This window comes from Lactuca virosa, chromosome 3 (genome assembly GCF_052849685.1).
Source record: "Lactuca virosa cultivar CGN04683 chromosome 3, Lactuca_virosa_CGN04683_v6, whole genome shotgun sequence".
Lineage (NCBI taxonomy): Eukaryota > Viridiplantae > Streptophyta > Magnoliopsida > Asterales > Asteraceae > Lactuca > Lactuca virosa.
Window position 1 is genome coordinate 74,845,745 of NC_136428.1, and position 16,877 is coordinate 74,862,621.

Below are 16,877 nucleotides of genomic sequence, written 5' to 3' on the forward strand. Positions count from 1 at the left end.
TGCATCGGAACTGCTAGTTTTGAAAATTGAACTGCCTTAAGCGGTTCCGGTTCCAGTTCTCGAAGTTTCGGAACCGCTTTAAGTGGTTCCGGTTCCAATTCTCATTTTTAAAAAACTGTTACCCGCTGGATACCCGTCGGTTCCGGTTCCAATACCGGGTACCCAGAACCGGCGGTTAACCGAAACCGGTACCGACGGGTACCCGCATTTTTAAAAAAATATATATTTAACTTTTATATTTTGGTGATTTTATTTAAAAAAAAAAGGAAAAAAAAGAACTTATACCTTGTTACCGACCTGAGTTAGAAGCTGACTGGGTTAGAATCTCTGACTGAGTTATCTTCTGACTGAAACTTGTTCTTTGATTTTGAATCCAACTGACTATGTAAAATGACTATATTACCCCTAAACAATATTTTTTTTTTATAATAATCCATTTATTAGTAAAAGATCAAATATATTAAAATAAATTACAAATATCATTTTATTAGATGACGTGTTATTAAGAAATATAACAATTAAACAATTTGATTCGTAAAAATATGATCATTAATTTAATCAATATCTCACATCTCAATCCAATTAAATCTAACGTAATTTCCATATTAATAGTCTAAAATCTAAAAAGTATATAATAATTAAAGTGCTAAAAAAGCAAAAGCTTAGTTAAAGACTTGAGGACGCACATATGACAGCAAAATCATCTCTTTGAGACCAAACACCCAAATATCTACCTTTATACATATCGTTTCTCTCTCCCTAAATCATTGATTCTACTCGCAATCGCCATCGATGTTGGGCTTCTAATTACTTAAAGATCTGCATCTCTCTTTTTCTATTTGTTTTTGTTCATCGCCAATTCACATCATCAAATCCCGATTCATAGAGAAAATCAAAACTTAGGTCTTTAGTTTTAGTATCTGTACATTGGAAAATCGATTTCAGATGTATCGATTTCAAGCATATGAAGAAATCGATTTCAAATAATCAATTTTACAGAGAGACAAGAACTGCTAACCTGTCGATTAGGTCAAAACGGGAAAAATCATACCACTTCTGGAGGAGGAGCGATCTGGGAGACCGGAAGGAACGAGGTGGGAGGTTGAAAGAGCGACGCCGGTAGAGGGTAAAGCGCGTATTTTTCATCAATCTGCCCCAGTCAGCAATGTTTTTCCTATGGACTGAATCAGCACAAAAACAAGGACCGAATCAGCATTTTGGACCGAGTCAAGACTGCAGTAGAAAAACAAACACACGGACTGGAGATTTCTGATCGAGTCCAAGCATTGAACCCAGTCAGAAGGTGCATCAAACAGCCCCTAACATTTCTCTTTTTCATTCATATTACAGATCCTACACTACTCTCTTTTCTTCTAGTTGTCACTCTCGTGAAAGTCGAAGCTTCAATCTGTTCAATCGAAACTTCAATCGTCATGCGGTCACAATACCGATTAACCTAGTCCTGTTATGTTCTATAATATGTAGTTCTCGCTTTTTTACTTGGTAAGATTCAATAACCTGTTCTGTTCTCGATTTTTTTGCATCTGTTACTTCCCTCTTCATTTACAGTAATACAAAGAAAGGAATTCTCCATTTGAATCCGTACATTTCTCTTTTTCATTCATATTACAGATCCCATTGTTATTTATTCGGAAGTGGATCTCTTGCGACCCCGTCGATCTATTTCAAGTACCCATCAACAAACATGTTCCTGAGGTCAGTACATATTGTTCTTAGGTTCATCATCTGATCTCCTATTTGTTAAAAACCAGACCTACATTTTGACCTTGAAACTTCAATTGGTTTATTTTACTTTCAACTTGTTTTGTTTGTTGTTATCACTTTATTTGATGTAGAATTTGTCGTTATATAGTGTCCTATTCAATTTACATTCATTTGGCTAGTCAAGAACTTGCTGTAATTCTTATTAAAATCTGATAGAGGCCGGCTTGTAAGAGTCCCTTATGTGTGAATTGTGCTTACTTGTTTGAACTTTCACTTACATTTCTTTCTAAATTTTGTACATGAAACCTTTTAGCCTTTAAAATTCTTGTGCATGTAAGTACAAAAAGCGTTTCGAACATTCATCCATTCAGTTATTCGCTTAGCTACATTATTAAATATATGCCTGACATGCTACTATCTTGTATGCATTTTACAGGTTTTTAACTTGAAGTGTTGAGAGTTAAACGTCTTCGTTCTGTTCACCGTCTCACAATATTCCATTCTTCTACAATGGTTGAAGTTGGTGTTGCACTTCCAACACCAGACAAAGTGGATACATCCGAATGATGCTATAATACGCAAATTAATTAAAGTACGTTGCTTTTAACCCCTATTTCTTATGAATTTCTCAATATCTGTTAAGCATCACGGATCCGGACAATACAACTTAATAAAATAAAAAACACGGTCTAACCTCATTAGTTTCAAGAAAACTGATGAAGGCCGGTTATGTGTCGATTTTAAATCCATACCTTTAAAACCCTTCTTTAGCCGTAGTCACGTAAATTATCGGCTGGACTTACAAAATACTGTAAACTACACTTGCATCTCTCAAAAAAAAATATAAGTGAAATCTTGATTACACATCATAGCAAAATACGTAACAATGTTAGGGTGTTGATTAGACACAATATGATTGATAATCTCTTTATGTGCCAGATTATGCTGCATATAACTGACATCATGCTCCGTATCATTATTCACTACCCTTTTCACGGCAACATTCATTGACTCATACATCCTCTCGTATACGATGGTGCCATTACTACCATCTTCGAGTATTGTATCAGAAACCCATAAGTTCCCAACTTTGAGTTTTTTAACAACAAAACCAGGACCATTGTTGGTATGAGTTCCAATTAGATTACACAATGAATATATTACTCCATCTACTTCCATTTATTGGCTTATAACCACAACATGTCATTCACTCTCCTCCTTAAATATATATGCTAAAGTAAAATAATTTGCAGTTAATTTGTAAACCTCTCCTCCTGTTACGTCTGCAAATCCATTGCAAAAATTGATAACCGACATGCCTTTTCTTCAAAGTTGGCAAAGTCAATTCCTGCCTCTAATATTTGACCACATCCCTGTGAGGTATTTACTTACTGTGATTTTAAGAATAAAAGCTTTTGTACCCAATTTCACAATTTCTATCACGAGAACAACATAAAATCATAAGTTCAAACATAAAAAGTGTGCAATGGTTATATAAGAATATTGACTTTACCTGCTAGCTGCAGCATATACATCAACAGTGAACTCAATAGGATATTTTTCCAGGACTTCTTATTCGACCACCACTATCTTCAAGGTTTCCTTGTTTAAAGCTATCAAAGGTTCACTCTCATCACAAGGGAGCATAGCCCGTGACGAGTCTAGAGTAGAAAGCAAGGCGGTTCCTATTTAAGTGAAACCGAGAAAAATAAAATTGTTAAACTTACTAGTTGTGGGTCAGGTTGTATGTAGCGTTGTAAAACTCAGATAACTTGGCCGAGTACTCCAGAAGTTACCTCCTAATTGGGATTGATCAGATGGTTCATGCAAGGGAATTGAATGATGGTTTTGACTTTTGAGTGTTCCCTCCCCGACCTAACACCGTGTTTTGACTTATTCTTTACAAAATCATTTTGTCATCCTTGCCCATTATCTAACTGAGATTAAGACCTTGATCAAAAGAAAACATAACAAATCATGTGAACTCAAATGCAGAGACTTGTGATTTAAAATGAAATGGGTCAAGAACATCAATGACTTATATAACTGCTAATGATCTTAAAAGACCAATGATCATCAACAAAGAGGGTACTAAAAACGACATAAATTGTTGAACAAATTTTGATTTTATTTATAATGTCTATTGACCTATATAATCTCGGCAATGTCAAATATGAGATTGACTTATGCTTGTGATAATGGAAAATGTGCAGGGAACTCACACCACTTGTCCAGGTGGTTTGGGTTAGGGTGACCCAAAAGTATTCCCCAAAACAATTGTCAAATATGAGATTGACTTATGCTTGCGATCATCATAGGCCTTTTAAGATCATTAGCAGTTATATACGTCATTGATGTTCTTGAACCATTTCATTAAAATCACAAGTCTCTGCATTTGACTTCACATGATCTGTTATGTTTTCTTTTGATCAAGGTCTTAATCTCAGTTGGATAATGGGCAAGGATGACAAAATGATTTTGTAAAGAAGTCAAAACACGATGGTGGGTCGAGCGGGCGAGGCAACACTCAAAAATCAAAACCACCATGCAACTCTTTTGCATGAACCATCTGATTAATCCCAGTTAGGAGGCAATTTGTGGAGTACTAGGCCAAGTTATCCGAGTTTTACAACACTACATACGACCTGACCCACAACTAGTAATTTTAACAATTTTATTTTTCTCGGTTTCACTTAAATAGGAACCACATTGCTTTCTGCTCTAAACTTATCACAGACTATGCCCCCTTGTGATGGGAGTGAACTTGTGGTGGCTTTAAACAAGAAAACCTTGAAGATAGTGGTGGTCGAATAAGAAGACCCGAAAAAATATGCTATTGAGTTCACTGTTGATGTATATGCTGCAGCTAGCAGGTAAAGTCAATATTCTTACATAAACATTGCATATTTTTTATGTTTGAACATGATTTTATGTTGTTATCGTGGCAGAATTATTCTTAGAATTGTGAAATTGGGTACAAAAGAAGATTTAATTCCTAAAATCACAACTAATACCTGTAAATACCTCACATGGATGTGGTCAAATATTAGAGATACGAATTGACTTTGTCAACTTTGAAGAAAAGGCATGTCAGTTATCAATTTTTGCAGTAGGATTTGCAGGTGTAACAAGAGAAGTTTACAAATTAACTGCAAATTATTTTACTTTAGCATATATATTTAAGGAGGAGGGTGAATGACATGTTGTGGTTATAAGCCAATAAATGGAAGTAGATGGAGTAATATATTCATTGTGTAATCTAGTTGGAACTCATACCAACAATGGTCCTAGTTTTGTTGTTAAAAAACTCAAAGCTGGGAACTTATGGGTTTCTGATACAATACTCGAGGTTGGTAGTAATGGCACCATCGTATACGAGAGGATGTATGAGTCGATGAATGTTGCTGTGAAAAGGGTAGTGAATAGTGATACAGAGCATGATGTCAGTGATATGCAGCATAATCTGACACATAAAGAGATTATCAATCATATTGGGTCTGATCAACACCTTAACATTGTTACGTATCTTGCTATGGTGTGTAATCAAGATTTCACTTATATTTTTTTTGAGAGATGCAACTGTAGTTTATAGTATTTTGTAAGTCCAACCGATAATTTACGTGACTACGGATAAAGAAGGGTTTTAAGGGTATGGATTTAAAATCGACATATAATTGACCTTCATCAGTTTTCTTGAAACTAATGAGGTTAGACCATGTTTTTTATTTTATTAAGTTGTATTGTCCGGATACGTGATGCTTAACAGATATTGAGAAATTCACGACAAATAGGGGTTAAAAGCAATGTACTTTAATTAATTTGTGTATTATAGCATCATTCTCATTTCTTTTTGTTACAACATCGTATTTTCATTTTTTCCTTATTAAAACTCCGTTCTTTTAAAGAAATTAATCAATTATATCATTGTACCTTACATTTTGTTTCTTGTTAGGACATTGTACTTTGAAAAATTAACTCAGTTATAGCAGTGAAAATTGTTTTTATTTTGCCATTGCTATAATTTGGTAAAATCTTCAATATACAATGATGTAATAGCAATAAATAAAAAGCAGATAAATTAAAGTGTATTGCTGTTTCTTGCATTTACCCAAAAACAAACAAGCGAAAATTTGTAAAAATGTTAGGACTTACTTAATGGGGGAACACTTTAAACTCGTTCTTTTTGCGTTAAGTAGAACAGAAACTTGTATATAGTTTACCTGTTTAACTTTAACCAATGTCCCAGTTAAATAAATAAGAAACAACTTATCAAGTCTATGTTTTTGGTGATATAAACTGCAGGGATACAGTCAAAGGACTCACATATTTACATAGACGTGGAATCATTCACAATGATCTAAAGCCTGGAAATGTCTTAATACATACAAATGCTTCTTTTATTAGGTCAAAAATCTTATATATGGACATGAGCAAACTCCTATCTGCTGATAAATCTTCTTTAACCAAAACCACAACAGGCAAACCCTTTTATATTTTTCGTTATGAGAGATTACTAATATTTGAAGGGGGAGAATGCAAAAAAAGTAAATATAGTTTCCAATTACTCTTTATTATATACTTTCAATATTATTCCTTATTCGAGCATTGTAGAAAAATTACCCATGTTAGCTATGAGATTGGAATTATGATGGCATGGCACAATATAGGATGCACATGTGTGATATTATGCTGACGTGTAAAAAAAAGTATTACGTTTTTTATTATAAAGAATTGTCCATAATAAAGTTTTACCTAATATGAGAGGACAGTTTTTATAAAAATAATTATTGCTTTCATTTTATATGTCCATTCAATCAACAATAACACGTCACCAATATATTATACATGTGTGTCTCCGAACTGGCATGTTGTAATAAGGAAAGAAAAAAGTACAATTCTTTAATAAGAACAAAAATACTTTGCTATATCTTGCAATTTACTTTAATTAATTTGTGTATTATAGCATCCTTCTCATTTATTTATATTACAATATCGTACTTTCATTTTTTTTCTTATTAAAACTCATAATGAAAAATATAAAAGGCCTTGCTTGTTGTGGTTTTGCTTAAAAAAATTTTATCAACAGGTAGGCGTTGGCTGATGCCCATATCTGAGATTTTTGCCCTAAATAGAAGAAGCATCTTTCTGTATTAAGAAATTTCGAGGCTTTAGATCACGGTGAATGGTTCTAAGTTGATGTAAATGTGCGATTCTTTGACTATGTCCTGCAGTTTTTATCACCAAAAATATTGGTTAAAGTTAAACTGGTAAAGCTACATACGAGTGTTTCTATTTTACTAAATATAGAAAGAATGACTTAATAGAGAACCAAAGAAATGAGGCCTTCCCCATTAAGTCCCAACTTTCTTAAAAAAAATTCCGTTTGTTTTTGGGGTAAATGCAAGAAACAACAATGCACTTTAAGTTATTTGCTTTTCATTTCTTGTTATTACAACATTGTTCATTGAAAAATCTATCAAATTATAACAATGGCAAATACAAAACTGCTATAATTGAGTTAAAATTTCAAAGTACAATATCCAAATAAGAAGATAAAAATGTAAGTACAATGCTATAATTGGGTAATTACTTTAGACGAACAGTGTATTATTATGGAAAAAAATGAAAGTTAGATGTTCTAATAGAACGCAATGAAAAGAATGCTATAATACACAAATAAATGAAAATACATTCCTTTTTTCCCATTTTGCTATGAATTTCAAAATGTCTTTTAAGCATTACTATCCGATACAACTTAATGAAAGAAAAAAAATACGGCCTAACCTCATTAGTCTCAGCAAGATTCAGTGTTGTCAATAGCGATCATAGCGATCACTATTGCGATTAGTGAGGCGAGGCGTTGGTGTGTCGCTATGGGGTTTATAGCGAGGTAATAGCAACGTAGCGATATAATGTTTTTTTAATTAAATCGATTTTTTTATAAAATGGCAAAATTGATTGCCGGAACATGTTTTTACTGATCGGAATTGGTCTAATTATTGATTGGGATTGCCAATTTTGCATTTGGGATCGCCAATTTGGTGTTTGGATCGCCGATTTGGAGATTGGCAGGAAAGCCATTGATCGGAAAAAAAAGGTTGTGCTTCACCTCTTCGATTTAGTTTCTGAATTCTAATGCTATGATTAATGCTTCTAATACATTCAATTGATAATATATTCCATATTTCTATACTCCTATTCTACAATTCCTTCAATTGCTTATACCACAATTCCAATGTTACCACTTTTGTTCCAGTTTGCTTCCCTGTTTGAAGTATTAGTTGTTGGAATTTTGGTTTGAAGTGTTAGAAGTTCTGTTTTTAAGGAAACTTGAATTTTTGTTTTTATGTTAAATGTTATTAAAACAAATAGGAGCAAAGTTTTCTATTATTCATGTAGTTTGATGCCAAGTAGTGTGATAAAGGAAAGTTTTCTTGCACTGCTCCTTCTCTCCATATCAGCTTCAAAGATTTTTGTTCTAGATTCTTTTACACTTTGTTTCTTTCTTTGTTGTACACCTATGTACTTACAATTTCTATTCTTCTCGGTTATAATTTGAATGCTTATTGTGAATCAGTTATTTAATATTCATGTTTTAGAACTTATTTGAGCCACTAGTATTGGTTTTTAGCTTATTTATTAGTTATAGTTGTTAAATAGGTGAAGGTAGTATAAATAGTATTAATTTTTTAATAGGCAATCGCTAAAATGAAATAGCTGTCGCTATTCCATCGCTATCGCTACGTAGCATATAGGTAGGTTGTCGCTATTACCTTGATATCGCTATCGATAACACTGGCATGATTGAATAGCTGATGTCATTTGAACTCCTATTAGTCTTTATTCATAGTTTCCGATGAACCGCTAAATTCTTAATCAAATTGTGGAGGCCGCATTCACATATCTACAAAGCGATACAGACAAAATGTTGATCATATTCAACTCTATAACAAGTAACAACATTAGAATGTTAACCACCTACATTAAGATTTTGAAGCTCTTTCTTTGCAATATCAAGATACCTGTACACAACCATTTTTACTGCCACAACTCTATGATGATACACCCCATGGAATACGATAGTTCCATTACTACCCTCCCTAAGTTTTGGTTTACAAAGTAACAAATTCTTAGTTATGTTACATTACCATCATCTGCATGGTCCTCAATATGATTTGGAAAACTTTCGTGTAACACATATCGTACTCTATCTAACAGTATCTGCTCGTGTGTAACAAGTCATTCATCCTTCAACTTTCTTACCACTGCAAGTGTTGATTCCACTCCGATATCGACTTTTGTCACTCTAGTATCGACTTTTGTCACTCCAATATCGACTTCTGGTGTGGTCAGAAAACCTGTTGCTTCAATTTCTAACAAACATATTTGTCTTTCATTTACCAAAAATGAGGAACTGTCCATTTCATATCTGAATATTTGACCCCTCCATGTTAGCAATCTACTTCGATTTGAGGAATAAGGAACTAAATAGTATCATTACCATCCAATGGTGAAATTAAACAATAATTCTGCCACTAAAACATAAAACCACATATGATCGGTCAGTTCATAAAACACAGTAAATATATTTAAGAACAAAGAGTTTACCTGCAGATGCAACATTAACATTGACATCAAAAGTGAACTCAATAATATGTTTATCCAATAATATGTTTATCCGAGTCTTCTTTTGTGTGCTTAATCTTCAACCTTTCTTTGTGAACTCTATTAATAGAGAAACATTGAAGATCAAACACACTAAAGAAGACTCAGATAAACACATTATTGAGTTCACTTTTGATGCTAATTCTAGGGGTGGAATTGGTACGGTACCAATTCATTTTTCTCTAAACCGTGTACCGTACCAACTATAATTGATATAAAAAAATTTCTACCGGTACCGTACCATGTATACTTGGTACCAATTTATTTGGCTACCAACATGCTTGGTTGGTACAAATTGGTAATGGTATATACCAACTTCTTTTAATTTTCTATTGTAACATTTAAAAATAAACAAAGACACCGGGATTTTGATGTTTAGTATAGAAATTAGTTACGTAGTTCTTTTTGTTTACAAAAGAATTCTACTAAAAATAAAGACATCGGGATTTTAATGTTTAGTATAGAAATTAGTTACGTAGTTCTTTTTTTTACAAAAGAATTATACTAAAGTAACGCTAAAGTAACGTTTTAATTTTGTGCTTTAACGTGATAATAACTATCGACTAATACAATCAAATGACTAATATAATGTTATTAAAACTGTAAACACTAAACACAATTAATAGTTGAAATATACGATTTCATTGATATATATATATATATATATATATATATATATATATATATATATAATAAATGAATTGGTTGGTACGGTATTACCATGGTATTCAAATTTTTGTACCATTACCGTACCAACATTGATCAATTGGTACGGTACTACCAACCAAACATGTTGGCTACCAAATATATTGGCTACCAAGTTTATTGGTTCGGTTGGTAACATGTTGGTTGGTTTTCCATGATACAATTTTGTCAGCCCTAGCTAATTCTGCATCTGACAGGTAAACTCTTTGTTCTTACATATATTTACTGTGTTTTATGTTCTATGAACTAACCGATCATATGTGGTTTTATGTTATTGTGGTAGAATTATCCTTCGTTTACTTTCACCATTGGATGGTAATGATACTATTCAATACCTTATTCCTCAAATCGAAGTAGATTTCCAATATGGACGGGGTCAAATATTCAGATAGGAAATTGACATTTCCTCACTTTTGGTAAATGAAAGACAACATGTTTTCTAACCGCACCAGAAGTCGATATTGGAGTGACAAAAGTTGATACTAGAGTGACAGTAAGAGACAAAAGTCGATACTAAAGTCGAATCAACTCTTGCAGTCGTAAGAAAGTTGAAGGATGAATGACAAATAAAGGTTACACACTAGCAGATACTGTTAGATAGAGTACCATACGTGCTGCACGAAAGTTTTCCAAATCATATTGATGATCATGCAGATGATGGTAATGTAAGCTCTATTAGGAATTTATTACTTTTTAAAACAAAACTTTGGGCGGATAATAACGGGACTATTGTATTCCATGGGGTGTATCATCATAGAGCTGTGACAGTAAAAAGGTTGTGAACATGTATCTTGATATTGCAAAGAAAAAGCTTCAAAATCTTAATGTAGATGGTCAACATTCTAATGTTGTTATTTGTTATAGAGTTGAATATGATCAACATTTCATCTATATCACTTTAAAGATATGTGAATGTAGCCTCCGTGATTTGATTAATAATTCAGAGGTTTAGCGGAAATTGAGAATAGAGACTAATGGGAGTTCAAATGACATCAGTTATTCATTTTGAGACTAATAAGGTTGGTCCATATTTTTTTTCCTTTCATTAAATTGTACCGGATAGTGATGCTTAAAAGACATTTTGAAATTCATGGCAAATATGGGAAAAAAAAGACAATGTATTTTCATTTATTTGTGTATTATAGCATCCTTTTCATTGCTTTTATTATATCATACTTTCATTTTTTCCATAATAATACACTCTTCTTTTAAAGTAATTACCCAATTATAACAATGTACTTACAATTTTTTTTCTTCTTATTTGGACATTGTATTTTGAAAATTTAACTCAATTATAGCAGTTTTGTATTTGCCATTGTTATAATTTGGTATATTTTTTAATGTACAATGCTATAATAGCAAGAAATAAAAAGCAAATAACTTAAAGTGCATTGTTTTTTCTTGCATTTACCCCAAAAAACAAACAAGAGATTTTTTTTTTAAGAAAGTTAGGACTTAATGGGGAAGGCCTCATTTCCTTGACTTTCTCTATTAAGTCGTTCTTTCTGCATTAAGTAAAATAGAAACACTCATATATAGCTTACCCGCTTAACTTTAACCAATGTTTTTGGTGATATAAAATGTAGGGATGTAGTCAAAGAATCGCACATTTACATGATCATAAAATCATTCAACGTGATCTAAAACCTCGAAATGTCTTCATATAAAAAGATGCTTATTCTATTAGGGCAAAAATCTCAGATATATCAGCGAACACCAACCTGCTGATAAAACGTTTTTAACCAAAACCACGACAGGCAAGCCCTTTTATATTTTTCGTTATGAGAGATTACTTTACTAATATTTGAAGGGGGAAATGCAAGAAAAGTTAATATAGTTTCCAATTACTCTTTATTATTTAGTTTCAAAATTATTCCTTATTTGAGCATTGAACTCTAGAAAATTTACCCATGTTAGCAATGAGATTGGAATTATGATGGCATGACAACTGTCCATATTAGCTGTTTTAAAAAAACTTTTACCCAAGATGAGAGCAATGGCAGTTTTTTATAAAAATAATTATTACTTTCATTTGATATGTCCATTTCATCAATGATGATCTAAATCTCATCTTATATGGAAAGTTTAAAAGAACTTTAAACTTTTTGACACGTCACCAATATATTATACATGTGTAGGTCCAAGGTGGCATGCTATAATAAGGAAATAAAAAATTACAATGTTTTAATAAGAAAAAAATAGGAACTAGTTTGCTATATCTTGTATGTCTTAAATAACTGTTTTTAATCTTTATGATATTCGCGGGTTTAGGTACATGGAGTTCAGGGTGGCGAGCATCGGATGTACCGATGGTAAACACCCTTTTGGTGAGAATATACATACGCGTGACAAAAATATCTTTGAAGACGACAAAATTATAGATTCTATTGTGGTTCATATTCAGGAAGCTCTTGATCTTATCCATTCTCTTCTGCAAATATGATCCAAACCTCAGGTATGATCCGTGTAATGTATGGTGAAAGTAAAATTATTTCCAACATGATAAAAATATGGTGAAAGTAGCTATTTTTTTGGTTTACTATTCAAATATGAAAATAACTTGGAGTTGATAAACATATTTTTCTTATCAAGACCAACAGCCAAACAAGTAAAGATACACCCTCAATTCTGGGACCCCAACAAATGTCTCTCCTTTCTCAAAGATGCACAAGACCGTGCAATTTCAGAAACCTGTCGTTCCAAACTACGAAATTCGATTGGAAATCTCCAAAAATACAAAAGTTGGGACATAGTTTGTTACGAATGATAAGGAACTTATATGCTCACTATGAAGAGAAGTCAGAAGATTTGCAACAACTGTTGTGGGTGGTCCCCAATGGTTTCTATGAATATTTTAAAATCGGGTTTCCTGGTCTTTTTATAGATTTGTATAATGCGGGCAAACCATTTTCTAAGGACGGAAAGCTTCTTCAGTATTTTGATTAATGTTGACAATCTCTTTTAAAATTTTACGTTTTTAATTTTTAGCCATGAATTTGCCGAAAACGGCTATGTACTTTATTAAGTGCATGTGAAATCTGTAAAATTTTGAAAGTATGCTCATGGTATTATGTATATTGCCTTTTTTCAATACCGATGAAACTAAAGTGGTTTTTAGTTTAACTGGTAATTGAGCCCGTGCTTTGTCACGAGTTTTTATATGTTTTTGTTGCATATTAAAAGTGAGAATTAATTGAACTAGTGATATTTTACAAAGTTTTAAGTCGATGGGTGAAAGTAATATTTAAAAAAAATATAGGGTGGAAAATGCATTTTATAAAGTAGATAGGAGAAAATCATATATATATATATATATATATATATATATATATATATATATATATATATATATATATATATATATATATATATATATACACACACACACACGACGGGTGACCGAAGATAAACACGAAAGTTAAGAAAACTAAAGGGTAAAAGTGATAGTTTTACAAAATTGAAGGTGGAAGAGGTAAAAGTAATAGTTTTAAAAAGTAATGGGATCAGAAATATGATTTTACAAAAAAGAGGGTTGTAACTGATTGATCATACACACTTGAAGGGTTAAACTTAAAATTACAAAAAAGAGGCTTGTACATTATTCATGTGAAATGCACCCTTAGTTATATTAACTTTGTCTCACAAAGACAAAGTTATATATATATATATATATATATATATATATATATATATATATATATATATATATATATATATATATATATATATATATATATATATACACTAAAAAATAGTTAATTCATTAAGTTAATTAAATTGGGAAGGAAAATTATCCTTTTTTGTATTTTTTTTCTCTTTTGTTAAAACTGAGTTAATAGAAAAATTGACATTTTAAACAATAAAAAAGTATAATTGTGCAATTACTACAAAAAAAGAATAAAACATCTACATGGAGAAAACGGTGAGTGTAAGTTGTGCTTTTTTAAATTCTACCATTCTTCAAATTCGGATAGTCACAAAAGCCACAAAAGTATACAATTTTAGGACCCATAGACTTGTAGATCTAGAAAACCTTAAAACCAATTACATTATCCTAAAATCACTCGAAACCACAGATTTACGGATTCACAGGGCCTCAGGCCCTACTTAGTAGACTGACAATGACAAAGGCTTGCGAAACTAAGTAGGGCCTTTTGAATTGAATCTTAAGTAGTCTATCAGTGGTGCAAAGCTAATTGCCCCTTTTCAGTAGGGGGCGAAAGGTTATACCTTAGAAAGTCAGCGAACAACGGTTCTTCTATGTAGGTATGGCGTTCCCCCTTGACTCTCCTAACGTCGAGCGACAAAGACAAGGGATCTCTCTCGCTATGGATGGTTGCTGCTTGCGAGAAGCGTCTCTTCCGCTTTTTCCTTTCAAAAATTGAAATAAAGAAAGAATTTTTCCACTGGTATTCTACGCTCGATCTCTACTCCCCGAGAGCTCACTCACAATCTATGGCTCACTTAGGGCTAGAAAGAGAGGCTTCTTCATACAAAGCCAACCGGGAACCTTATTTCGACAGATCAAACTAGCTAGGATCGAGGATTCACGCCTTCCCTTCCGCTTACACCATTTCTTTGTGAATGAAGTTAGACGACACAGTTATTATTACTATGACTTAAAAAAAAAGAGTTGCCATATCTCGGTAATGGGGTCTGTTGATTCGTAATCGTGGGATGAGTAGATGTAACAGATGATGTTTTTTTTTTATACCTCTATCACTCTATCTTTGTTAGTGCCTTATATTAATAACTGATGAATCAAAAACAAACTGTCAATTGGTATTTTTTATTATCCTCGTATCTGGAAACTTAGGTAAGTTTTTTAAAAGAGTTCTAGTTATTATAACTATATAAAAACGTATCTCATTTAGCTCCTTCATGCCTATTATAATAGAACTACTTATTTCTATTTTGGTGGCTTCAACTATAACCCTAGCTCTCTTTATTGGTCTGAGGAAGACTTATTAGAAATTCATTGAATGAACAATTTTCAAAAAGAAATCTTTCTGTGAGATTCCAGGTATTCTAGAGTTCCTTCCCGCGTCAATTGCCAATTCTTGGTCATTGAGGTTCATGGGCGATTCGGATGTTTATTTAGGTTTGGAACCCTATATTTTTTCCCCTTTCAAATAAATAGAAATGATTGAAGTTTTTCTATTTTTAATCGTGTTAGGTCTAATTCCTATTACTTTTTGGCTGGATTATTCGTAACTGCATATTTACAAGACAGACGCGGCGATCAGTTGGACCTTTGATTCATTAACATCTCTTTTTTATTGACTTCCTCCTTTTTTTGATCCGCGGGAGGTTCAATTAAGGTTGCTGTTCAAATGAGTGAAGTTCTTGAATTCTAATTAGACCTAACAAGAACAGAATCACGCTCTGTAGGATTTGAACCTACGACATCAGGTTTTGGAGACCCACGTTCTACCGAACTGAACTAAGAACGCTTTTTTATCACAGTAGATACGACTAAAAAGAAAAGGCTTCTTTTTGTACCCCCAATACTAAACATGCATATAGTCTCAGAAAATGAAAATTATGTATGTCCGAATCGATCTCAATAGATCCCTCGTGACTGCCCAGAGGAGAAGAATAGGTAGGGATGACAGGATTGGAACCCGTGATATTTTTTACCCAAAAAAAAAGGCGCTACCAAGCTGCGCTACATCCCTTTCAATTGGTCTACAGTGTCATTGTAGAGAATCCCTGCCCTGTTTTCCACATCGGCAATGCACCTCCATCGATATTCAATTTCTCTTGCCATTTCTTCTTTTTTGTCTTTATTGATTTAGATACTCATCATCATCCCGCCGATCCCACCAACGCTTTCTTACTTATCTTATGAGCAGGGTTCTAAATAATCAGCCCTTTGAATGAATTGAATAAGCAAGGCTTTCCCGATAGAAAGATTTGCATGTGACAGAGATCCCAATTCCGTGTATCCGGTTAAGCAAGCCCCGCCGCCAGCTTCCACCCAGAAAAGAGCCCACAAGCCTAGGTGCCAAATGGGACGAACAACTAGACAACATACTCCTAACCGACATCTGACATTACACAAAAATGATCTCTAGAAAACCATAAAACCATTTGTCAACTCGTCACTCGAGAAAAACAAGTTTTTTACTCGTAACTTAACTCGTAAGAGTCGTGATATTAAAAAAAAAAGTTACACATAAATATACAATACACACAAAAAACACTAGGAACTTGATAATTTTTTTCTAGATAATATTTTTCAAAAAAAACATACAAAAAATCACCATTTGCTAAATCTTTAACATTTAAAAAAAATTGAAAAAAAATATTTTGTTCATATGCATATGCACATTATTTTTTAAAATGCATGGTATATGCACACAAAAAAAATATTAATATACATAAAAAATATATTTCTGAAAAATTCTTTTTTTATATATTAATTTTGAAACATATACAATATTTTTGTTGAATTCAAAATAAATTATTGTTTTAGTTCTACGGATATTTTGTATATATTTTGAAATTAATATTTAAAAAAAGATTTTTTCTATAAAAAATGCATTTTTGATGAAAAATGGTGGTGGGTCTTTTTAAAAATGACTACAATGCCCTTTTCAATGGTGGTGGGTCTTTTTAAAAATCCGAAATATACACACAACGATGGTGAATCACAAATCTGAAGCTTGTAACCCCTTCACTTTGTGTGTTTCTGATCGAACAACACAAATAAACACACAAATATACACACAACGCACAAAAATATACACAATCCGTGGATCAAATCCAATCATTTACTA

The 16,877-nt window shown here is 32.6% G+C and overlaps 1 long non-coding RNA gene and 1 other non-coding gene across 7 annotated transcripts; one reads left to right on the plus strand and one right to left on the minus strand.

Moving 5' to 3' along the window:
• The first annotated feature begins 687 nt into the window (after window positions 1–687).
• Window positions 688–13,113, plus strand: LOC145165980 (uncharacterized). Of its 6 annotated transcripts, XR_013740290.1 has the most exons (5): window positions 688–1,503; window positions 1,633–1,716; window positions 2,162–7,822; window positions 12,367–12,550; window positions 12,688–13,113. It is a non-coding gene; the product is annotated as an uncharacterized LOC145165980 (long non-coding RNA). The 6 variants fall into 6 exon arrangements; XR_013740291.1 differs by lacking the exons at window positions 12,367–12,550; window positions 12,688–13,113 and having other exon boundaries at window positions 2,162–4,598; window positions 6,028–8,072; XR_013740292.1 differs by lacking the exons at window positions 12,367–12,550; window positions 12,688–13,113 and having other exon boundaries at window positions 2,162–2,317; window positions 4,160–8,072.
• Window positions 13,114–15,474: 2,361 nt separating this feature from the next.
• On the minus strand, window positions 15,475–15,548 carry TRNAW-CCA (transfer RNA tryptophan (anticodon CCA)). Its single transcript has one exon. It is a non-coding gene; the product is annotated as a tRNA-Trp (tRNA).
• Between the last annotated feature and the right edge of the window lie 1,329 nt (window positions 15,549–16,877).